Source organism: Aethalodelphis obliquidens, unplaced genomic scaffold (genome assembly GCF_003676395.1).
Source record: "Aethalodelphis obliquidens isolate GAN/ISIS:26980383/991018 unplaced genomic scaffold, ASM367639v1 scaffold40, whole genome shotgun sequence".
Lineage (NCBI taxonomy): Eukaryota > Metazoa > Chordata > Mammalia > Artiodactyla > Delphinidae > Aethalodelphis > Aethalodelphis obliquidens.
Genome location: NW_020837984.1, coordinates 13,982,849 through 14,007,520, shown reverse-complemented (window position 1 = coordinate 14,007,520; position 24,672 = coordinate 13,982,849). Strand labels below are relative to the sequence as shown.

Below are 24,672 nucleotides of genomic sequence, written 5' to 3'. Positions count from 1 at the left end.
TTAATCCATTTTGAGCTTATTTTTGTGTATGGTGTTAGGGAGTGATCTAATCTCATACTTTTACATGTACCTGTCCAATTTTCCCAGCACCACTTATTGAAGAGGCTGTCCTTTCTCCATTGTACATTTCTGCCTCCTTTATCAAAGATAAGGTGACCATATGTGCGTGGGTTTATCTCTGGGCTTTCTATCGTGTTCCATTGATCTATCTTTCTGTTTTTGTGCCAGTACCATACTGTCTTGATTACTGTAGCTTTGTAGTATAGTCTGAAGTCAGGAGGCCTGATTCCTCCAGCTCCATTTTTCGTTCTCAAGATTGCTTTGGCTACTCGGGGTCTTTTGTGTTTCCATACAAATTGTGAAATTTTTTGTTCTAGTTCTGTAAAAAATGCCAGTGGTAGTTTGATAGGGATTGCATTGAACCTGTAGATTGCTTTGGGTAGTAGAGTCATTTTCACAATGTTGATTCTTCCAATCCAAGAACATGGTATATCTCTCCATCTATTTGTATCATCTTTAATTTCTTTCATCAGTGTCTAATAATTTTCTGCATACAGGTCTTTTGTCTCCTTAGGTAGGTATATCCCTAGATATTTTATTCTTTTTGTTGCAGTGGTAAATGGGAGTGTTTTCTTAATTTCACTTTCAGATTTTTCATCATTAGTGTATAGGAATGCCAGAGATTTCTGTGTATTAATTTTGTATCCTGCTACTTTACCAAATTCATTGATTAGCTGTAGTAGTTTTCTGGTAGCATCTTTAGGATTCTCTATGTATAGTATCATGTCATTTGCAAACGGTGACAGCTTTATTTCTTCTTTTCCGATTTGGATTCCTTTTATTTCCTTTTCTTCTCTGATTGCTGTGGCTAAAACTTCTAAAACTATGTTGAATAAGAATTACGAGTGTGGGCAACCTTGTCTTGTTCCTGATCTTAGTGGAAATGCTTTCAGTTTTTCACCATTGAGGATGATGTTGGCTGTGGGCTTGTCATATATGGCCTTTATTATGTTGAGGAAAGTTCCCTCTATGCCTACTTTCTGCAGGGTTTTTATCATAATTTGGTGTTGAATTTTGTCGAAAGCTTTCTCTGCAACTATTGAGATGATCATATGGTTTTTCTCTTTCAATTTGTTAATATGGTGTATCACGTTGATTGATTTGCGTATATTGAAGAATCCTTGCATTCCTGGAATAAACCCCACTTGATCATGATGTATGATCCATTTAATGCGCTGTTGGATTCTGTTTGCTAGTATTTTGTTGAGGATTTTTGCATCTATGTTCATCAGTGATATTGGCCTGTAGTTTTCTTTCTTTGTGACATCCTTGTCTGGTTTTGGTATCAGGGTGATGGTGGCCTCATAGAATGAGTTTGGGAGTGTTCCTCCCTCTGCTATACTCTGGAAGAGTTTGAGAAGGATAGGTGTTAGCTCTCCTCTAAATGTTTGATAGAATTCGCCTGTGAAGCCATCTGGTCCTGGGCTTTTGTTTGTTGGAAGATTTTTAATCACAGTTTCAATTTCAGTGCTTGTGACTGGTCTGTTCATATGTTCTATTTCTTCCTGATTCAGACTTGGCAGGTTGTACATTTCTAAGAATTTGTCCATTTCTTCCAGGTTGTCCATTTTATTGGCATAGAGTTTCTTGTAGTAATCTCTCATGATCTTTTGTATTTCTGCAGTGTCAGTTGTTACTTCTCCTTTCTCATTTCTAATTCTATTGATTTGAGTCTTCTCCTTTTTTTTCTTGATGAGTCTGGCTAATGGTTTATCAATTCTGTTTATCTTCTCAAAGAACCAGCTTTTAGTTTTATTGATCTTTGCTATCGTTTCCTTCATTTCTTTTTCATTTATTTCTGATCTGATCTTTATGATTTCTTTTCTTCTGCTAACTTTGGGGTTTTTTTGTTCTTCTTTCTCTAATTGCTTTAGGTGCAAGGTTAGGTTGTTTATTCGAGATGTTTCCTGTTTCTTAAGGTAGAATTGTATTGCTATAAACTTCCCTCTTAGAACTGCTTTTGCTGCATCCCATAGATTTTGGGTCATCGTGTCTCCATTGTCATTTGTTTCTAGATATTTTTAAATTTTCTCTTTGATTTCTTCAGTGATCACTTCGTTATTAAGTAGTGTATTGTTTAGCCTCCATGTGTTTGTAGTTTTTACAGATCATTTCCTGTAATTGATATCTAGTCTCATAGCATTGTGGTCGGAAAAGATACTTGATAAAATTTCAATTTTCTTAAATTTACCAAGGCTTGATTTGTGACCCAAGATATGATCTATCCTGGAGAATGTTCCATGAGCACTTGAGAAGAATGTGTATTCTGTTGTTTTTGGATGGAATGTCCTATAAATATCAATTAAGTCCATCTTGTTTAATGTATCATTTAAAGCTTGTGATTGCTTATTTATTTTCATTTTGGATGATGTGTCCATTGGTGAAAGTGGGGTGTTAAAGTCCCCTACTATGAATGTGTTACTGTCAATTTCCCCTTTTATGGCTGTTAGTATTTGCCTTATGTATTGAGGTGCTCCTATGTTGGGTGCATAAATATTTACAATTGTTATATCTTCTTCTTGGATCGATCCCTTGATCATTATGTAGTGGCCTTCTTTGTCTCTTCTGATAGTCTTTATTTCAAAGTCTACTTTGTCTGATATGAGAATTGCTACTCCAGCTTTCTTTTGGTTTCCATTGGCATGAAATATATTTTTCCATCCTCTTACTTTCAGTCTGTATGTGTCTCTAGGTCTTAAGTGGGTCTCTTGTAGACAGCAAATATATGGGTCTTGTTTTTGTATCCATTCAGCGAATCTGTGTCTTTTGGTGGGAGCATTTAGTCCGTTTACATTTAAGGTAATTATCGATATGTATGTTCCTATTCCCATTTTCTAAATTGTTTTGGGTTCGTTATTGTAGGTCTTTTCCTTCTCTTTTTTTTTTTTGCCTAGAGAAGATCCTTTAGCAGTTGTTGTAAAGCTGGTTTGGTGGTGTTGACCTCTGTCAGCTTTTGCTTGTCTGTAAAGGCTTTAATTTCTCTATCAAATCTGAATGATATCCTTGCTGGGTAGAGTAATCTTGGTTGCAGGTTTTTCTCCTTCATCACTTTAAGTATGTCCTGCCAGTCCCTTCTGGCTTGCAGAGTTTCTGCTGAAAGATCAGCAGTTAACCTTATGGGGATTCCCTTGTGTGTTATTTTCCCCTTGCTGCTTTTAATATGTTTTCTTTGTATTTAATTTTTGAGAGTTTGATTAATATGTGTCTTGGCGTATTTCTCCTTGGATGTATCCTCTATGTGACTCTCTGTGCTTCCTGGACTTGAGTAACTATTTCCTTTCCCATATTAGGGAAGTTTTCAACTCTAATCTCTTCAAATATTTTCTCAGTCCCTCTCTTTTTCTCTTCTTCTTCTGGAACCCTATAATTCGAATGTTGGTGCATTTAATGTTGTCCCAGAGGTCTCTGAGACTCTCCTCAGTTCTTTTCATTCTTTTTTCTTTATTCTGCTCTGCAGTAGTTATTTCCACTAATTTATCTTCCAGGTCACTTATCCATTCTTCTGCCTCAGGTATTCTGCTATTGATCCCATCTAGAGTATTTTTAATTTCATTTATTGTGTTGTTCATCATCATTTGTTTCATCTTTTGTTCTTCTAGGTCCTGGTTAAATGTTTCTTGCATTTTGTCTATTCTATTTCCAAGATTCTGGATCATCTTACTGTCATTATTCTGAATTCTTTTTCAGGTAGACTGCCTATTTCTTCTTCATTTGTTAGGTCTGGTGGGTTTTTATCTTGCTCCTTCATCTGCTGTGTGTTTTTCTGTCTTCTCATTTTGCTTATCTTACTGTGTTTGGGGTCTCCTTTTTGCAGGCTGCAGGTTCGTAGTTCCCATTGTTTTTGGTGTCTGTCCCCAGTGGCTAAGGTTGGTTCAGTGGGTTGTGTAGGCTTCCTGGTGGAGGGGACTAGTGCCTGTGTTCTGGTGGATGAGGCTGGATCTTGTCTTTCTGGTGGGCAGGTCCACGTCTGGTGGTGTGTTTTGGGGTATCTGTGGACTTATTATGATTTTAGGCAGCCTTTCTGCTAATGGGTGGGGTTGTGTTCCTGTCTTGCTAGTTGTTTGGCATAGGATGTCCAGCACTGCAGCTTGCTGGTCGTTGAGTGAAGCTGGGTGCTGGTGTTGAGATGGAGATCTCTGGGAGATTTTCGCCATTTGATATTATGTGCAGCTGGGAGGTCTCTCGTGGACCAGTGTCCTGAAGTTGGCTCTCCCACCTCAGAGGCACAGCACTGACTCCTGGCTGCAGCACTAAGAGCCTTTCATCCACACGACTCAGAATAAAAGGGAGATAAAGTAGAAAGAAAGAATTAGTAGAAAGAAAGAAAGAAAGAAAGAAAGGAGGGAGGGAGGGAGGGAGGGAGGAAGGAGGGAAGGAGGGAAGGAACAAAAGAAAGAAAGAAGATAAAGTGAAATAAAATAAAGATAAAATATAAAGTTATTAAAATAAAATGAATAATTTTTAAGAGAAAAAAAAAGAAAAAAAAAAAAAACACCCCAAAACGGACGGATAGAACCCTAGGACAAATGGTGGAAGCAAAGCTATACAAAATCTCACACAGAAGCATACACATACACACTCACAAAAAGAGGAAATGGGGAAAAAGAGCATAAATCTTCCTCTCAGAGTCCACCTCCTTAATTTGGGATGATTCGTTTTCTATTCATGTATTCCACAGATGCAGGGTATATCAAGTTGATTGTGGAGCTTTAATCCGCTGCCCCTGAGGCTGCTGGGAGAGATTTCCCTTTCTCTTCTTTGTTCTCATAGCCCCCAGGGGCTCAGCTTTGGATTTGGCCCCGCCTCTGCGTGTAGGTCGCCGGAGGGCGTCTGTTCTTCGCTCAGACAGGACGGGGTTAAAGGAGCCGCTGATTCGCGGGCTCTGGCTCACTCAGGCCGGGGGTGGGAGGGGCACGGAGTGCGGGGCGGGCCTGCGGCGGCAGAGGCCGGCATGACGTTACACCAGCCTGAGGCGTGCCGTGCGTTCTTCCGAGGGACTTGTTCTTGGATCCCGGGACCCTGGCAGTGGCGGGCTGCACAGGCTCTCCGGAAGGTGGGTGTGGATAGTGACCTGTGCTCGCACACAGGCTTCTTGGTGGCGGCAGCAGCAGCCTTAGCGTCTCCTGCCCGTCTCTGGGGCCCGCGCTTTTAGCTGCGGCTCGCGCCCGTCTCTGGAGCTCCTCCAAGCAGCGCTCTTAATCCCCTCTCCTCGCGCACCAGGAAACAAAGAGGGAAGAAAAAGTCTCTTGCCTCTTCGGCAGGTCCAGACTTTTTCCCGGACTCCCTCCCGGCTACCGTGGCGCACTAACGCCCTGCAGGCTGTGTTCACGCCGCCAACCCCAGTCCTCTCCCTGCGCTCCGACGGAAGCCCGAGTCTCAACTCCCAGCCCCGCCCGCCCCGGCGGCTGAGCAGACAAGCCTCTCGGCCTGGTGAGTACTGGTCAGCACTGATCCTCTGTGGGGGAATCTCTCCGCTTTACCCTCCGCACCCCTGTTGCTGTGTTTTCTTCCGCGGCTCCGAAGCTTTCCCCCTCCGCCACCCGCAGTCTCCGCCCGCGAAGGGGCTTCCTAGTGTGTGGAAAGCTTTCCTCTTTCACAGCTCCCTCCCACTGGTGCAGGTCCCATACCTATCCTTTTGTCTCTGTTTACTCTTTTTTCTTTTGCCCTATCCAGGTACGTGGTGGTGATGGTGGGGGTTTCTTGCCTTTTGGGAGGTCTGAGGTCTGAGGTCTTCTGCCAGCGTTCAGTAGGTGTTCTGTAGGAGTTGTTCTACGTGTAGATGTATTTCTGGTATATCTGTGGGGAGGAAGGTGATCTCCGCGTCTTACTCTTCCGCCATCTTCCCCAGCAATTGCGCCAGATTTTTTAAAGAAAATATTAATATATCTAGTTGAAGCTCTCCGTCTCCCTTCCTGATGTTTTCTCCTCCCTATCTCTTTAAAGCTAACCACTATTTGAAGTTGGTATTTATTATTACCATGCAAATATTTATGTTTTATTGCATATATTGTATTAAAAACAATCTCTGGTATTATTTTGCATGCTTTCAAGTGTTGCATATGTGGTATTAAACTCTGCATTTCTTTTTAATTTTTGGATTCCATTTGAATGTATTGAAGATATCCATTGGAGACATGTTCACTTCAGCTTGCATTGAGCAATCAGGCTTTGTCAGCTCTGACATGAAGTGATCATAGGCTATGAAAGTTTAGTATCTCACAATTCCCTTCCAGTCTTAATAACTCAGAGCTATAACTCCTTAGCTCCTAATTTGGATGTTTAGGTCAATTTCCTTACTTCCTTGGTTAATACTATATTGTTGGAAATTTGTCTTGGTCAAGGCTTTCTTGCCAAACCATTCTCTATAGTGAATGAAACATGTACAATATTTTCCATAGTGCAGAGTGGGGGTGGAGGATGGGGAGAAATGTGGGTCAACCAAAAAGTGAGAGGACATAGGAATATCAGAATCTTCTCGACAATGTTTGCAACAGTCTCAAGGTTCTTTATTACTCCTATTTCTTCTGGATGAGTCTCTCCTCTTTGGCAAAAAGAACTCTCCTGGTATTGAATTCAACAGGAAGTGGAATGTTTGGGCTTTATTGAAAGTATTTCCCATGTTTTGCCTGTTTACCATGAGTCAAAGACAATGAAATAAAAAATCACAGCTATCTTCATCAATGATGAGCTCTTCTGCTTCTGGAATAGTAATGTACAATGTTTTCTGCAGATTTACAGAATGTCCAGAATTTTCTGTAGTGATGGCAGTGTTCAATATCTATACTGTGCAGTATAGTAGCTATGAGCCGCTAACCACGTGTGGCTGTTGAGTACTTGAAATGTGGCTGATGAGCCTAAGGAACTGAATTTTAAATTTTTATTTATTTTTCTAATAATTTAAATTAGAATAGCCTCACAGACCTGATGACTACTGCACTAGACAGCACTGTTCTAGAGAATTTAGACCAATATATGTTGAGAGAGGGACTTCCCTGGTGGTCCAGTGGTTAAGACTCTGCGCTTCCACTGCAGGGGGCAGGGTTCCATCCCTGGTTGGGGAACTAAGATCCCACATGCTGCGGGGCCAAAAAAAAAAAAATGTATTGGGAGAGTTTCAACAAGTCTTAATAAATCAAGTGAGCTCACATTAAATGGCAATGGATTTATTTGCTCTTTCTTTCCCCAAAACTGAAGTTAATATAAGAAACTGGTTAGCTTGTAAACTATTGTACATTGTTTCTCCAAGAGCCTCTGCTAATCTGTTGTTTGTACTCAGCATATTCTTGTGATTCTTGTTGGAGTTGATGAGTCTGCTTGCACTGTCATTGTCCCTGGCCTCATGGCTCACTCAGTCCGCATCATTTCCTAGCTCTGTTGATTCTGAGTCCTTTCAGCACTGGTGGTTCTCAGCCGCCCTCTGCTCCAGCACAGCCTCCCTCTGAGAGATGGGCGAGAGTGGGGATCTGGACCCACCCAGGCCCTGATTACAGTCCTGGATCTGAGCTTGGTCTGTCAGCTTTCATTTCTTTAAAACTTTTTATTTTGAAATAATTTTAGACCTACAAAAATGTTCCAAATGGTACAGTGGCATAAAGAGTCTTGTAGTATATTCTTCACCCAGATTCCCATTTGTTCATGTGGTTAACATTTTACCACCTTTGCTTTCTTCTTCCTTCCCCCTCTTTATATCTACATCAACATCTATATCAGTCTGTCTATTCTTCCTCCTTTTCTCCTTCTTCCTCTTCTTCTCCTTCTCCTTCTCTCTCTCTCTCTCTATTTCCCTTACAAACAGGAACATTCTCTTACATAACAACAGTACAATGATCAAACTCATAAAATTAACATGAATACAATATTACCATCTGTTCTATAGATCTCATTCAAATTTTTCTAGTTGTCCCAATAAAGTCCTTTACAACAATAACAACAAAAATCTTCTGATCCAACATCCAATCCAGGATCACAGGCTGTGTTTATTTTTTTTGTCTTGTTAGTCTCCTTTAATCAGGAACAGTTCTACAGTGTTTATCTTTCCATGGTCTTGATATTTCTGAAGAGCATACGTCAGTTATTTTGTAAAATTTCCCTCAATTTGTATTTGTCTGATGTTTCCTCATGATTGGACTTAGCTTATACGTATTTGGCAAGGACGTTACAGAAGTGATGTGTCCTTCTCAGTGCATCACAGACAGAAGCACATGATATCCATTTTTCTTTTGTGATTCCTTGCTGAAGGTGCTATCTGCCAGGTTTCTCCATTATAAAGTTGCTCTTTTTCCTTTTGTAATTAATAAGTGTCTCTGGTGAAATATTTTGAGACTACCTAAACATCCTGTTTCTTGTCATACTTCTACCCATTAGTTTCCGTATCTACTTTTCATTCTTATCTGAAATAATTGTTACTGTTGTGGGTGCCAAATGATTAGCTAATTATATCATTGTTTCTGGTCGGCATTTATTTGTCGATGTTCTATTGTAAGGAAGGTTTTTTATTTTTAGTCTGTATCTATCTATCATCTGTCTATCTATTATCTATCTATCTACCTATCTATCCTCTATCTCTCTATCTTTATCATATAGCAATCTATCTCAATATAAACTCATGGATTCTTATTTCTTTACATGAATTTTATTCTATCACTATCACCATTTATTATGAGGTCAAACTTTCCCAGATGTGAGCTGTGAGAATCCCTTCATTCTGGTTCCTTTGTTTTATATAATTTAATTTTTTTTTATATCTTCCCATCTTTTTTGGAGCAATTTATTACTTTCTGATATAACAAAATGTTCCAGTCTCATATTTTTGTGTGTACCAACCCTGGAATCAGTCGTTTCTTTAATGAGGACCAGCTTTCATTTTGATGATCACATGCTGTAGGGTGAACAGGAGGCAAAAGCCAAAAGAAGGAGTTGTGACACTAAAAGACAACAGAGTGTATGAATGAACTAGAAACGTACGTTGCCTTACAGATAGACATAGCAAGGAAGCTTGCTTGTCAGTGTTGGGTTAAGGGAGAAAATTTTCTCTTGGGACTTCCTAACCATAAGCTGGCACTCATTCAAGTTTGTAACCCAAATTTACACTACCTGCATGGTTCTAAACACTTTTAGGTCAAAATTTATTTTAAAATAGTTCTGGATTGGTAATGATTCCAGAAATTTGGAAGAAGCAAAACTAAATCCTCTTTGGAGAAATGCAATCAAAACAAAAACCTCAAAGTTTTCCATGAATAAAGTTCAGAGGAATGTGGGCTCAGAGACAACGTCAAAAAGCATTTAAGGAGACAAGGCACTCTGAGGAAAAGCCAGCAGGAACAACAAACCACAGAATAAGGCCAACATAGTTTTTAGGTATGGGAATTATCAAGTACAAAATGTAACTTAAGCATGTTTAATATATTTAGAGAAAGAAAAGTGGTGATTAAAAATATAAGATACATTGTATAACTGATTCACTTTGTTATAAAGCAGAAACTAACACACCATTGTAAAGCAATTATACTTCAATAAAGATGTTAAAAAATATATATATATATATAAGATACAAGTTATTATGAAAGTTAAACAGGCATACTTGAAAAACAATCAAATAGAATTTTTATGCAAAACAAATATAATAATTGAAATAAAAAACTCAAATGATGGTTTAAATTTAAAGAGAAAATTAGATATAGGTGATAAAAACATGAACAGGAAAACAGATCTGAAGAAATTATCCAGAATGCATAACAGAGAGACAAAGCAGTAGAAAATATGAAAGACAGATTAAAAGGCATGAAGGACAGGGTGAGGAGGTCTAACTTACGTCTAATTGGACTTCTAGGAGGAAGGACAGAGAGAATGAAAGAGAGGCAAAGTTTGAAGAGATAATGACTGAAAAATTTTCAGAATTGATGAAACATACGTGCATACTTCAGACTTAAGGAGCTCAATGAATTTACAGCAATATAAGCAAAATTTTCCTTAGACAGATAGTAGTGGAACTGAAGAATACCAAAGACTACGGAGAGGTCTTAAAAATAGTCAACATGTAAAGACAGACTAACACAAAGGAACTACAGAACTCACAGTGGATATCTCCAAAATGGTATCTGGAGGACAATGGAATATTATCTTCAGTATTCTGAGAGATAGTAACTGTCAACCTAGAATTGCATACATCATGAAACTATCAAGAGGGAAAGAGGGAAAAATAAAAGTATTGTTTGGTCAAATGAAAAAATCAGAGCCTTTGTAATAAACAGATTTTACACTAAAGGAAATTCTGAAGATGCACTTAGGGTACACAAAAATATTTGATGGACAACCCACTGCAAGAAGAATGAAACAAATCGTTAAATATGTGAATATCTAAACAAACAATGATTGAGTTAAACAATGATTAATCTCTAATGATGTAGAAAAATCACAAAACAAGTAGAATTAAAATATTGAACAAAAATAAAATATGTTTGGAAGGGATGATTAGATTGAAAACAGTCTAAGTTTTTGTATTGTTTAAAATAGGACTGTGTGTAGACTAAGTTTAGATAAATTAAATTTATCGAGTGATGTCAACAAGATGGCCAAACAAGATGTCCTTCACTTGTATTACCCGCCTCAACAACAATTTAGCACCTATCTATGGAAAAAGTACCTTTGTGGGAGATGTGGGATCCAGCACCATACGTCAAGAGGTCCAGGGGAGTCTTGTTCATCCATGCATCAGATAATAGGCGTACAGACCTTGGTGAGAACCCTCCTCAGACTGTAATTTCTCCCATGTGGGAAGTGAGACAGTGAGTGACCACCCAGCCTCCCCAGCTATGTGGGATGCTGCCAAAGAGGTCCATTTCTCTTTTGACCCATCCAGAGTCCTCAGTCATGAGTTGAATGACTGGAGGTGGGGGTAGCGGGGGAGCAGCTGGGAGGGATGCAGCTAGGACTTGGAGGGCCTTGAAGGGACATGGATCCTGCTAACTGCATCCTATTAACTGTGGGACTCCGTCAGGAAGCCCGCCAATGAGCCCCTGGGGATGCCTCATCCACTGATACCCCAGCTGGCCTGTTGCACCCCCAGAGCTCTGGGTGCCTCACCCACTCACTTCCCCATCCTGTGGTCAGCTCCCTGTGCATACCTGTGATGGTGGCATGAGCAAGCCTTGGCAGATGGCTAGTGAGCGCACACAGAAAACTGGACCATACTGCCCGGCCAGGGAGAGAACACAAAATTGAGGTTTAGTACTGTCCTGAGAGCAAAAGGGAGGCTGTCAGCGCTCAGCCTGGTGTATTGCAAGATTGAGGGTAGGCATACAAGCTTAAGAATCCTGCCACAAGAGGGAGCAATAAGGGTAGAGCAGGAATATCCACAGCCAGTCTGAGGAAACCTCAGCATCCCTAGTGGGGCTGAAGGAAGGTAATTCTTTCCTGAAGTCAGTCAGTGAAGACCAGAGGGGGTGACAGCAACTTCAAGTGCAAAGAGAGCAATGCAAGCCTTCAAGGAACATGAATATCAAGGAAATTTGATGTCACCAAAAGATCACAATAATTCTTCCAGTGACTGAACCCAAGACCTGGAGATCTACCCAATAAAGATGTGAAAAGAGCTGTTTTAAATAAGCTCAACGAGCTACAAGAAAACACAGAAAGACAGTTTAACAAAATCAGGAAAACAATGCACAAACAAAATGAGAAGTTTAACAAAGACACAGAAATCATTAAAAAGGACAAAAATACAATGAATGAAATAAAAAATGCAATAGAGAGCATCAACAGCAGAATGAATTAAAGAGAAAAAATCTGTGAATTAAAAGATAATAACTATGGAATTATCCAGAGGGGAAAATTTTTTTAAAATTAAAAAAGACTGAAGAAAGCCTGCATGATTTTTGGGCCACCATCAAAAGAAATGATCTGCAAATTATGGGAGTCTCAGAAGAAGAGAGGGAGAAAGGGGTGGAAAGCTTATTTAAAGACAAAATGGCTGAGAACTTTCCAAATGTGGGGAGAGATTTGGACATCCAAGTTCATGAAGTGAATAGGTCCCCAAACAAAGTCGACGTAAAGATATATTCTCTAAGACCCATTGTAATAAAGCTGTCAAAATCAAAGCAAAGAGAGAATCTTAAAAACAGCAAGAGAAAAGAAGGTTGTAACTTACAAGGGAACCCCCTACAAGGCTATCCGTGAATTTCTCAGCAAAGGCCTTACATGACCAGAATGAACCCACAGAAATGCATTTCTGGGCGCTCTGGTTCTCTATGTCTCAGTGCAGAAAGAATTCAGTGAGAGGCAAGGTGATGGATAAGTGTTTTATTAGAATAGGATGCTTGTGAGGCTTACAAGTGGGCAGGCAAGACGGTGCTGCCCTGAGAGCTTAGTGGGCTACAGTTTCGTAATCAAAGGAAGAATAGGGAGGGGGAGAAGACCACCTCCTTCATCATTCTTTTTTTTTTTTGCGGTATGCGGGCCTCTCACTGTTGTGGCCTCTCCCGTTGTGGAGCACAGGCTCCGGACACGCAGGCTCAGCAGCCATGGCTCACGGGCCCAGCCGCTCTGTGGCATGTGGGATCTTCCCGGACCGGGGCACGAACCCGTGTCCCCTGCATCGGCAGGTGGACTCTCAACCACTGCGCCACCAGGGAAGCCCCTCTTTCATCATTCTTGAGTAGATGTGAAGCTTCCATCATCAGCTCCTCCTCCACGTTGGGCAGGGGAGTTTTCTTGTCCTTACATGGACAAACCGGGACTGTCATGGGGCAATGGAAATGAGCAAAAAGGCAGTAGCATATACTAAAATATGGTAAATCACCTCAGGTTTCAGTACAATGTCACCTTATATTTTTGTTTTTAGTGTGAGCAGAGTAGCATGTCCTAGGAATCATTAACCTACTGAGCTCACTGGGCAGGATGTGGGTCTCATTCCACCATTGTTTTATGGTTTTGGGGCATGTCTCATGCTTCTCTTGCATGGTTTTGTTGCTAGGCAAGCCTGTTTGGTTTTGTGGTTAAGCAAACCTGCTTTCTTGAGGGATCGTTAACTTACAGGGGTCTCCCATATATATATATATATATTTTACTTATGATCCCTTAGTGGGATTAACTACTTAATCACCTACTTTGTCCCTTTACTCTGTCCCTATCAAGATCCTCCTCTATCAGTATCCCATCCCAATTTTACCATTTGTGAAAGTTTTAATAATTGCATCACCACAGCACACCAAGGGCTCTCCATGCTCCAACTACCACCAGTGAAAGGGTACTCATTGCCTAAGGGATTGCTGTGAGATATCCAGCTACAGAATCCAATGTTAGAGTCTGCTTCCTAAGACCATTTCTGGTGACAACTGTCTTAGATCCCTTGAAACAGAGTTGATGAGCTATATGCGGAGTGTTCTCAGATTAAAAGTAAAGAAGGAAGGATTGGATAGAGGGAGAAGCTGATTTGCAGTGTAGTTGTCACTGAGGCCTCACCTGACTCTACAGGGATCTCTGGAGCTGACATGGTTCTTCTGAGTTTTCCCAGTTTGAGACAAGAGGGTCTCTGTATTTATGCATCAGCCAGTCATTGGCCATGGGCTCACCCAGGGAGGGAGCATAACCTTGGCCAAGGCCAAGAACAAGTCCTACTGAGGGACATAGCTGTGAGCTGCCAGCAGCTGATATTCCCAGCAGCTGGGGGTCATATGTCATTTGTCAGCCTTGGGGAGGGGATCTTGTCAGAGAACCCCTATCCACAACAAAATTTCATAATGGTAAGTGAGAAACACAAGATAAAAATTGTATTTATAATGTGACTTCAACATTTTAAAACGTGAATATGTAAAAAAATGACTGGAAGGAAATAAACTAAACTGTTTAAGAGGTTATATCTTGGAATAATGGGTGACTTTCATTCCCCCTCTCCCCAGCCCATATCTTATAAACACACATAAAGAACCTTAGAGTATCTTAAGGAAAACATAAAACCATCCCACTGATTCCTCTCTACGAGCTGTTCAGATCAGTCAGAAGTGAACATCAGTGTCACTTGAATGGATAAACATGCTGTAGTACCTCCAAACAATGGAATATTATTCAGCAATGAAAAGAAATGAGCTGGGCTTCCCTGGTGACGCTGTGGTTAAGAATCTGCCTGCCAATGCAGGGCACACGGGTTTGAGCCCTTGTCCCGGAAGATCCCACATGCCACAGAGCAACTAAGCTCACACGCCACAACTACTGAGCCTGCGCTCTAGAGCCCGCGAGCCAAAACTACTGAAGCCTGTGCGCCTAGAGCCCGTGCTCTGCAACAAGAGAAGCCACCGCAATAAGAAGCCAGCGCACTGCAACGAAGATTAGCCCCTGCTCGTGGCAACCAGAGAAAAGCCCGCGTGCAGCAACAAAGACCCAACGCAGCCAAAAAATAAAACAAAATAAATAAATTTATTTTAAAAAAAGAAAGAAATGAGCTATCAAGCAATGCAAAACATGGAACCTTAACTGCATATTACTAGGTGAAAGAAGCCAATCCGAAGAGGCTACGCGCTGTATGATTCCAGCTACATGGTATTTTGGAAAAGGCAAGACTATGGAGACAGTAAAAATATCAGAGGTTTCCAGTGTTCAAGGGGAGAGAGGAGAAGGGATGAAGAAGTGAAGCTCAGGGGATTTTTAGGGAGGTGGAACTATTCTGCATGATACTGTATGATACATGATGGATACATGTGCATTTGTCAAAGTCTATAGAACTGAACAAAGAATGAACTCTAATATAAACTGTGGACCTTACTATTGATTTATCAGTTTGTCACCAATGTACTACACTAATGCAGGGAAAACTGTTCAGGGAAGAGGGGATATATGGGAACTCTCTGCACTATCTGCTCATTAAAAGAAAAAGAAAGAAAAAGAAAGTGAATGTTAGTTTTTGTAATCTACTAGAGGCAACAACATTCACAGTAGTTGAGACTGAATTTAACAGATGGCAAGCTCAGCGAGCCAGGGTGAGATCTACTTATCATGGACTGAACAAAGCCTGCTCAGGCAGTTGTGAAATATCAGAACACAAATCTACAGATAAACAGCTTCTTTGTTTACGAATGCATTAATGGGTATCACAACAGCTTGACTCTTGATTCTGGAATTCTTGCTGTTTCCTCAATGAACCATGACACAACTGTTGAGTCTTGCTATATGCATTCATAGAATGGCAGGGAATCTGGTCCTGTGACGGGACATTTGGTAAACAAACAAGGCAAACTGGAGCTGATTCTTCTGGTGACTGCCAGTGCTGGCGCCTTTTTTCCCTTTTGGCACATACCCTAAATTCCTGGCATCTACTTTTATTTTTCCTCCCAGGCCAACTGCAAAAAGGACTTGACCTCAGCTGACATAGAATGTGGAAGATTGTGTATGCATTGAAAAGTAATTCAGTCTGCTGATGAAGTTAATGAATTTTCATGGGAATTTAGTCAATACCACCCAGTGAGAGTCCGCACTTTGAATATTTGCTCAAAGGCAATGGGGAAATAAGAACTTCTTTATCACTGCTGATTCTATTTTTTGCTATAAATTTATTTTTTATTATTTATTTTTGGCTACGTTGGTTCTTCGTTGCTGCCGGTGGGCTTTTCTCTAGTTGAGGCGAGCGGGGGCTACTACTCTTTGTTGCGGTGAGTAGGCTACTCATTGCGGTGGCTTCTCTTGTTGTGGAGCATGGGCTCTAGGCAGGCGGGCTTGGTAGTTGTGGCTTGCAGGCTCTAGAGCGCAGGCTCAGTAGTTGTGGCACACGGGCTTAGTTGCTCCGCGGCATGTGGGATCCTCCTGGACCAGGGCTCGAACCCCTGTCCCCTGCATTGGCAGGCGGATTCTTAAGCACTGCGCCAGCAGGGAAGTCCCTATTACTGCTGATTCTTGAAAGTAAACATTGTCTTAGAGGGACTTCCCTGGTGGCGCAGTGGTTAAGAATCCACCTGCCAGGGACTCCCCTGGTGGCACAGTGGTTAAGAATCTGCCTGTCAATGCAGGGGACATGGGTTCGAGCCCTGGTCTGGGAAGATCCCACAAGCCACGGAGCAACTAAGCCCGAGTGCCATAACTACGGACACTGTGCTCTAGAGCCCGCGAACTGCAACTACTGAGCCCGAGCACCACAACTACTGAAGCCCGTGTGCCTAGAGCCTGTGCTCTGCAACAAAAGAAGCCACTACAATGAGAAGCCTGTGCACCACAATGAAGAGTAGCTCCTGCTTGCCTCAACTATAGAAAAGCCCACGCGCAGCAACGAAGAACCAACGCAGCCAAAAACAAACAAATAAATAAATAAATTAAATTAAAAAGAAGCATTGTCTCCGATACAGCTTCTGTTTCTATTGTTGATTTGCTTAAACATTGGACATGTTGAGATTCTTCACTTGTACGTTTATTCACTCAGCTAACACTGATTGACTACTATGAGACAGGCACCATATGCATAAGTTATTACTGGAGGGGCCGCACTATCGTATAGTCTACTTTAGTATCAGAGTGTAGGGGGTGAGAGGACACTTCTACTTTTCTCTGCTTAGTCTTGCCTTGACTATAGAGAAGATAACTCTGTCCTGCCTTCCATTCTTCTCTTCTCTCTTTTCTTGCTTTTCTCTGAGGGTTGAGACCTGTCTGATTGGCAAGATAAGAAGAACCTTCCATTCATGGACAATACTACCAATGGACAGTTACCATTAATTAGAAGCAAGAACACTTATCTTGCATTCTCTTAAAAAAAAATCCATCTGGAATCTCTTTTTCTATGTAGTGGAGATCTGACAACTTTTTAGTATTAAGTTTTCCCATTTAGACATGTAGGTCATGAAGTTTTATAGTTGTCTTCCTATAGGTTCTGCACATTTTTTTGGTTAGCTTTATTTCTAGTTATTATATATATACATATTCATGTATAATTTATACATACTTTAAAAATATAAATGTGTAATTTATATTTTTTCTATTGTGAATGGACAGCTTTCTAACTGGTCATGATCATTGACTGTGTTGGTCATGTCCCTGGCTAGCTCACTGGCCTCCTTTATTAGTTCTAGTAATCTTAAAGTTGATTCTTATGGAATTTTAGGCAGTCCAATACATTGCCTGCAAATAATGACAATTATTTTCTTCCTGATTTTTGTAATTACTTTAAAATTTTTGTTCGTGTTATTGCACTGGCTAGGAGAATAATGGTGATGGTTAGAATCCCTTCTTGTTTTTATTTTAAAGGAAATACCTCTAATACTTCAACATTAAGTATAATGTCTGTGTAGTTTTTTTGGTGGATACCTGTTAACAGATTAAGGAAGTTTTTCTTCTTTTCTATTCCTAACTTGCTAAGGAAATTAAAAAAAAATTTTTTAAATCAGTTACCAGTTACTATTAATTAGAAGCAACAAAACTATGTCCAGGACATAGTGCTGAATGGGATCCCTTTGTTTTTACTAATGGTTCAAGATTAAATAAAGATAATAATATATTCAGAATCTCCTAAAAGCAAATATTGAAAAACCTATAAAAATGCTGATCTAAACATCAAAGTGGTAAGAGAACCAGTAGTCTCAGCCAGTAATATGTGTAGTGGCCAGGGTTTGTTGGGAGTTAGCATTTGTTTTGGTAGCTTTGATGGGGCAAATGGAAATGTCTGACAAAGGTAAGATGTGGAATTCTTCTCAAGCTCACTGCAGGTCTATTCCTCATAGCAGGGATTACATCGTCAGAGCAGAAACATGTGAATGAGTCTGAAAGTCTGTTCAGCCTCATGGAAACACACAATGCAGAACCACGGAAACTGAACACATGTTGCACAGACACAGACAGTGTGTCCATATTAGCACCAGGAGGTGCTCATTACATCCAATTCTGCACAGAGTAGAGAAGGCAGCCAGATGTGGGGTTAGAAAGGAGAATTTGTACCAAATACTTACATGCCTATTTGAAGCAGGAAAGAAAATTTCTCTTCCTGGAGAGATGGCTGGGAGCCACATTACTCCTTTTAAGGCTGGGTTTACTCACCCAAGGCTTGAGGTCCATCATCTTTGCCACCATTTGGAATGAGAGGGACTGAACAGGGTCTGTCTGGACTTTCCCTAAGCTCAACCCCATCAATCGTAAGTACTGTTCTCAGTGAAGGCGCTCCCAACAGTACAGTTATTGCCACCAGAACTTAAACAGTCCCTTGGTCTTTGCTACACCCTAATGACCATATTATCATGCTTGATGTCTTTAGCCAGCAGGACCACATAGCTGAGCCAACCCCACCAGGCCCTAGTTTATTCGCACCTTACTTAATTCCAGGTGTTGGATTATCAGAAGATTTGTAGCCTGGTTTGACACCTCTTCCTTTTTGCCCCTCTTGTCTGGAATTGCTCCTCTCATGCTCCTGTCTGAGGATCTCCCACTGTCTTCTTTCTCACCCTTCGAGCCTGCCTTTTGAATCCCCAGGCCACCTCTCCGGAGATAGAGGCTGCTTCCCATTCACTTGAAATCCACCCCAGCTGGGGAGAAGCTTGGTCCTTCAATTTCAGATAAATGCGAATGCTTCTGCGTCACCTTTATCTACGAATTACTCTTTGCATTCATATGGAATATTTATCTCCAAAAGAGCTTGGGTGTAAATGCATGTTATCATCAATTTCAAGCAGGTCTTTTACAACAGGAGTCCTGTAAATAATTTTAAGAGTAAAACTAAGCAAAAAGAAACATGCTCTGTATCCTGTAAAGTTTGGGGTGGGGCTCAGAGGGAGGAGAATGTCAAAGTGCTTGTATTTTATTTATTTATTTTCCACAACTACTAATAATTATTATTATTTTAAATTAAAGTATAATTGACCTACAGTACTGTTAGTTCCAGGTGCACAGAATAGTGATTTGATATTTTTTAACATTACAAAATGATCACAGGTTGAGTGATGATCTGTCACCATACAAAGTTATTAAAATACTATTGACTATATTCCTCATGCTGTATATTTCATCCTCATGACTTACTTTTTTTTGTAACTGGAAGTTTGAACCTCTTAATCTCCCTCACATCCCCCCACACCTCCCACCTATGGCAACCACCTGTTTGTTTTCTGTATCTATGAGTCTGTTTCTGTTTTGTTATGTTAGTTCACTTGTTTTGTTTTTCAGATTCCACATATATGTGAAACTGTGGTATTTGTCTTTCTCCATCTGACTGATTTTACGAAGCGTGATACCTCTAGGTCCATTCATGTTGTCACAAATGGTAATATTCCATTCTTTTTTATTGCTGAGTTATATTCCTTTGTATATACATATCACATTTATCCACTCACCTATCAGTGGACACTTAGGTTGCTTCCATATTGGCTATTGTAAATATTGCTGCAAGGAACATAGGGGTACATATATCTTTTCTAATTAGTGGAATTGCTGGATTGTATGTTACTTCTATTTTTAATTTTTTGAGGAACCTCCATACTGTTTTCCATAGTGGCTGCACCAATTTACATTCCCATCAACAGTGCAAGAGGGTTCCCTTTACTTCACACCCTCTCCAACAGTTGTTATTTGTTGTTTTTTCTGGCTGTGCCACACAGCTTGTGGGATCTTTGTTCCCCAACCACGGATCAAACCTGGGCCCCCAGCAGTGAAAGCGCCAGGTCCTAACCACTGGACCACCAGGGAATTCTCCGTTGTCTTTTTTTTTTTTTTTTTTTGGCTGCCTTGCGTCTTCATTGCTGCACACAGGCTTTCTCTAGTTGCAGTGAGTGGGGGCTACTCTTCGTTGTGGTGCGCCGGCTTCTCATTGCAGTGGCTTCTCTTGTTGTGGAGCATGGGCTCTAGGCATGCAGGCTTCAGTAGTTGTGGCATGTGGGATCTTCCTGGATCAGGGCTCGAACCCGTGTCCCCTGCATTGGCAGGCGGATTCTTAACCACTGCGCCACCAGGGAAGTCCCCTGTCTTTTCGATAATATCATTTTGACAGATGTGAGGTGATATCTCATTGTGGTTTTGATTTGCACTTCCCTGATGACTAGTGATGCCGAGTATCTTTTCATATATTCCGTGGCCATCTGTATGTTTTGGAAAAATGTCTATTCAGGTCCCATGCCTTATTTTAATCTAGTTGTTTGTTATTTTGATGTTGAGCTGTGAGCTCTTTACATATTTTTGTTATTAATCCCTTAGCAGATATATCATTTGCACATATCTTCTCCCATTCAGTTGGCTGCCTTTTCATTTTGTTGATAGTTTCCTTCACTGTGCAAAAGCTTTTTATCTGTTTATTTTTTATTTTGTTTCCCTTTCCTGATCGCTGTGGCTAGAACTTCCAGTACTGGGTCAAATAAAACTGGTGAGAGTGGGCATCCTTGTCTTGTTCCTGGTCTTAGAGGAAAATGCTTTCAGCTTTTCAACATTAAATATGATGTTGGCTGTGGGTTTGTCATATATGGCATTTATTATATAGAGGTATGTCCCCTCTATACTCACATTGTTGAGAGGTTTTCTCATAAATGAATGTTGAATTTTGTCAAAAACTTTTTCTGCATCTATTGAAGGGAATCATATGATTTTGTTTATTTCATGAAAACAGAATTTTACCGAAGGCATAAACAGATAAAAAGATTACGAAAAATGAAAACTACAGGCCAATAACTCATTAATATATTCAGTAGATGCAAGCATCCTTAACAGGCCTATGTTCTTAGCTGTAGACAATTTCTTTTTTCTTTTTTTTGAATTTTATTTTATTTATTTTTTTATACAGCAGGTTCTAATTAGTCATCAATTTTATACACATCAGTGTATACATGTCAATCCCAATCTCCCAATTCATCACACACCCCCACCCCCCGCCGCTTTCCCCTCTTGGTGTCCATACGTTTGTTCTCTACGTCTGTGTCTCAATTTCTGCCCTGCAGACGGGTTCATCTGTACCATTTTTCTAGGTTCCACATATATGCGTTAATATACGATATCTGTTTTTCTCTTTCTGACTTACTTCACTCTGTATGACAGTCTCTAGATCCATCCACGTCTCAACAAATGACCTAATTTCATTCCTTTTTATGGCTGAGTAATATTCCATTGTATATATGTGCCACATCTTCTTTATCCATTCATCTGTCGATGGACACTTAAGTTGCTTCCATGTCCTGGCTATTGTAAAGAGAGCTACAGTGAATATTGCAGTACATGAGTCTTTTTGAATTATGGTTTTCTCAGGGTATATGCCCAGTAGTGGGATTGCTGGGTCGTATGGTAGTGCTATTTTTAGTTTTAAAAAGGAACCTCCATACTGTTCTCCATTGTGGCTGTATCAATTTACATTCCCACCAACAGTGCAAGAGGGTTCCCTTTTCTCCACACCCTCTCCAGCATTCGTTGTTTGTAGATTTTCTGATGATGCCCATTCTGACTGGTGTGAGGTGATAACTTATTGTAGTTTTGATTTGCCTTTCTCTAATCTTTAGTGACGTTGAGCAGCTTTTCATGTGCTTCTTGGCCATCTGTATGTCTTCTTTGGAGAAGTGTCTATTTAGGTCTTCTGCCCCTTTTCGGATTGGGTTGTTTGTTTTTTTAATATTGAGCTGCATGAGCTGTTTATATATTTTGGAGATTAATCCTTTGTCCATTGATTCATTTGCAAATATTTTCTCCCATTCTGAGGGTTGTCTTTTTGTCTTGTTTATGGTTTCCTTTGCTGTGCAAAAGCTTTGAAGTTTCATTCGGTCCCATTTGTTTATTTTTGTTTTTATTTCCATTACTCTAGGAGGTGGATCAAAAAACATCTTGCTGTGATTTATGTGAAAGAGTGTTCTTCCTATGTTTTCCTCTAAGAGTTTTGCCGTGTCCGGTCTTACATTTAGGTCTCTAATCCATTTTGAGTTTATTTTTGTGTATGGTGTTAGGGAGTGTTCTAATTTCATTCTTTTACATGTAGCTGTCCAGTTTTCCCAGCACCACTTATTGAAGAGACTGTCTTTTCTCCATTGTATATCCTTGCCTCCTTTGTTATAGATTAGTTGACCATAGGTGCGTGGGTTTATCTCTGGGCTTTCTATCTTGTTCCATTGATCTATGTTTCTGTTTTTGTGCCAGTATCATATTGTCTTGATTACTGTAGGTTTGTAGTATAGTCTGAAGTCAGGGAGTCAGATTCCTCCAGCTCCGTTTCTTTCCCTCAAGGCTACTTTGGCTATTCAGAGTCTTTTGTGTTTCCATACAAATTTTAAGATTTTTTGTTCTACTTCCATAAAAAATGCCATTGGTAATTTGATAGAGATTGCACTGAATCTGTGGATTGCTTTGGGTACTATAGTCATTTTCACAATATTGATCCAATCCAAGAACATGGTATATCTCTCCATCTCTTGGTATTATTTTTAAGTTCTTTCATCAGTGTCTTATAGTTTTCTGCATACAGGTTTTTTGTCTCCCTAGGTAGGTTTATTCCTAGGTATTTTATTCTTTTTGTTGCAATGGTAAATGGGAGTGTTTTCTTGATTTCAGTTTCAGATTTTTCATCATTAGTGTATAGGAATGCCAGAGATTTCTGTGCATTAATTTTGTATCCTGCAACATTACCAAATTCATTGATTAGCTCTAGTAGTTTTCTGGTAGCATCTTTAGGATTCTCTATGTATAGTATCATGTCATCTGCAAACAGTGACAGCTTTACTTCTTTTCCAATTTGGATTCCTTTTATTTCCTTTTCTTCTCTGATTGCTGTGGCTAAAACTTCCAAATCTATGTTGAATAAGAGTGGTGAGAGTGGGCAACCTTGTCTTGTTCCTGATCTTAGTGGAAATGCTTTCAGTTTTTCACCATTGAGGATGATGTTGGCTGTGGGCTTGTCATATATGGCCTTTATTATGTTGAGGAATGTTCCCTCTATGCCTACTTTCTGCAGGGTTTTTATCATAAATGGGTGTTGAGTTTTGTCAAAAGGTTTCTCTGCATCTATTGAGGTGATCATATGGTTTTTCTCCTTCAATTTGTTAATATGGTGTATCACATTGATAGATTTGCGTATATTGAAGAATCCTTGCATTCCCGGAATAAACCCCACTTGATCATGGTGTATGATCCTTTTAATGTGCTGTTGGATTCTGTTTGCTAGTATTTTGTTGAGGATTTTTGCGTCTATGTTCATCAGTGATATTAGCCTGTAGTTTTCTTTCTTTGTGACATCCTTGTCTGGTTTTGGTATCAAGATGATGATGGCCTCGTAGAAGGAATTTGGGAGTGTTCCTCCCTCTGCTATATTTTGGAAGAGTTTGAGAAGGATAGGTGTTAGCTCTTCTCTAAATGTTTGATAGAATTCGCCTGTGAAGCCGTCTGGTCCTGGGCTTTTGTTTGTTGGAAGATTTTTAATCACAGTTTCAATTTCATTACTTGTGATTGGTGTGTTCATATTTTCTGTTTCTTCCTGGTTCAGTCTTGGAAGGTTATGCCTTTCTAAGAATTTGTCCATTTCTTCCAGGTTGTCCATTTTATTGGCATAGAGTTGCTTGTAGTAGTCTCTTAGGATGCTTTGTATTTCTGCGATATTTGTTGTAACTTCTCCTTTTTCATTTCTAATTTTATTGATTTGAGTCCTCGCCCTCTTTTTCTTGATGAGTCTGGCTAATGGTTTATCAATTTTGTGTATCTTCTCAAAGAACCAGCTTTTAGTTTTATTGATCTTTGCTACTGTTTACTTTGTTTCTATTTCGTTCATTTCTCCTCTGATCTTTATGATTTGTTTCCTTCTGCTAACTTTGGGTTTTGTTTATTCTTCTTTCTCTAGTTCCTTAAGATGTAAGGTTAGATTGTTTATTTGAGAGTTTTCTTGTTTCTTGAGGTAGGCTTGTATAGCTATAAACTTCTCTCTTAGAACTGCTTTTACTGCATCCCATAGGTTTTGGATCATCATGTTTTCATTGTCACTTGTCTCTAGGTATTTTTTGATTTCCTCTTTGATTTCTTCAGTGAGTTCTTGGTTATTTAGTAATGTATTGTTTAGCCTCCATCTGTTTGTGTTTTTTACGTTTCTTTCCCTGTAATTCATTTCTGATCTCATAGCATTGTGGTCAGAAAAGTTGCTTGATATAATTTCAATTTTCTTAAATTTACTGAGCTTGATTTGTGACCCAAGATGTGATCTATCTTGTAGAATGTTCTGTGCACACTTGAGAAGAACATGTAATCTGCTGTTTTGGGGTGGAATGTCCTATAAATATCAATTAAATGTATCTGGTCTATTGTGTCATTTAAAGCTTCTGTTTCCTTATTTATTTTCATTTTGAATGATCTGTCCATTGGTGTAAGTGAGGTGTTAAAGTCCCCTAGTATTACTGTGTTACTGTTGATTTCCCCTTTTATAGCTGTTAGCAGTTGCCTTATGTATTGAGGTGCTCCTATGTTGGGTGCATATATATTTATAATTGTTATATCTTCTTCTTGGATTGATCCCTTGATCATTATGTAGTGCCCTTCCTTGTCTCTTGTAACATTCTTTATTTTAAAGTCTATTTTATCTGATACGAGTATTGCTACTCCAGCTTTCGTTTCATTTTCATTTGCATGGAATATCTTTTCCCGTCCCCTCACTTTCAGTCTGTATGTGTCCCTAGGTCTGAAGTGGGTCTTTCGTAGACAGCATATATATTG

The 24,672-nt window shown here is 39.9% G+C and overlaps 1 pseudogene; it reads left to right on the top strand.

Moving 5' to 3' along the window:
- LOC113633480 (Golgi reassembly-stacking protein 2-like) overlaps positions 1-18,533 on the top strand; it is a 48,410-nt pseudogene extending 29,877 nt beyond the window's left edge.
- The last annotated feature ends 6,139 nt before the right edge of the window (positions 18,534-24,672 follow it).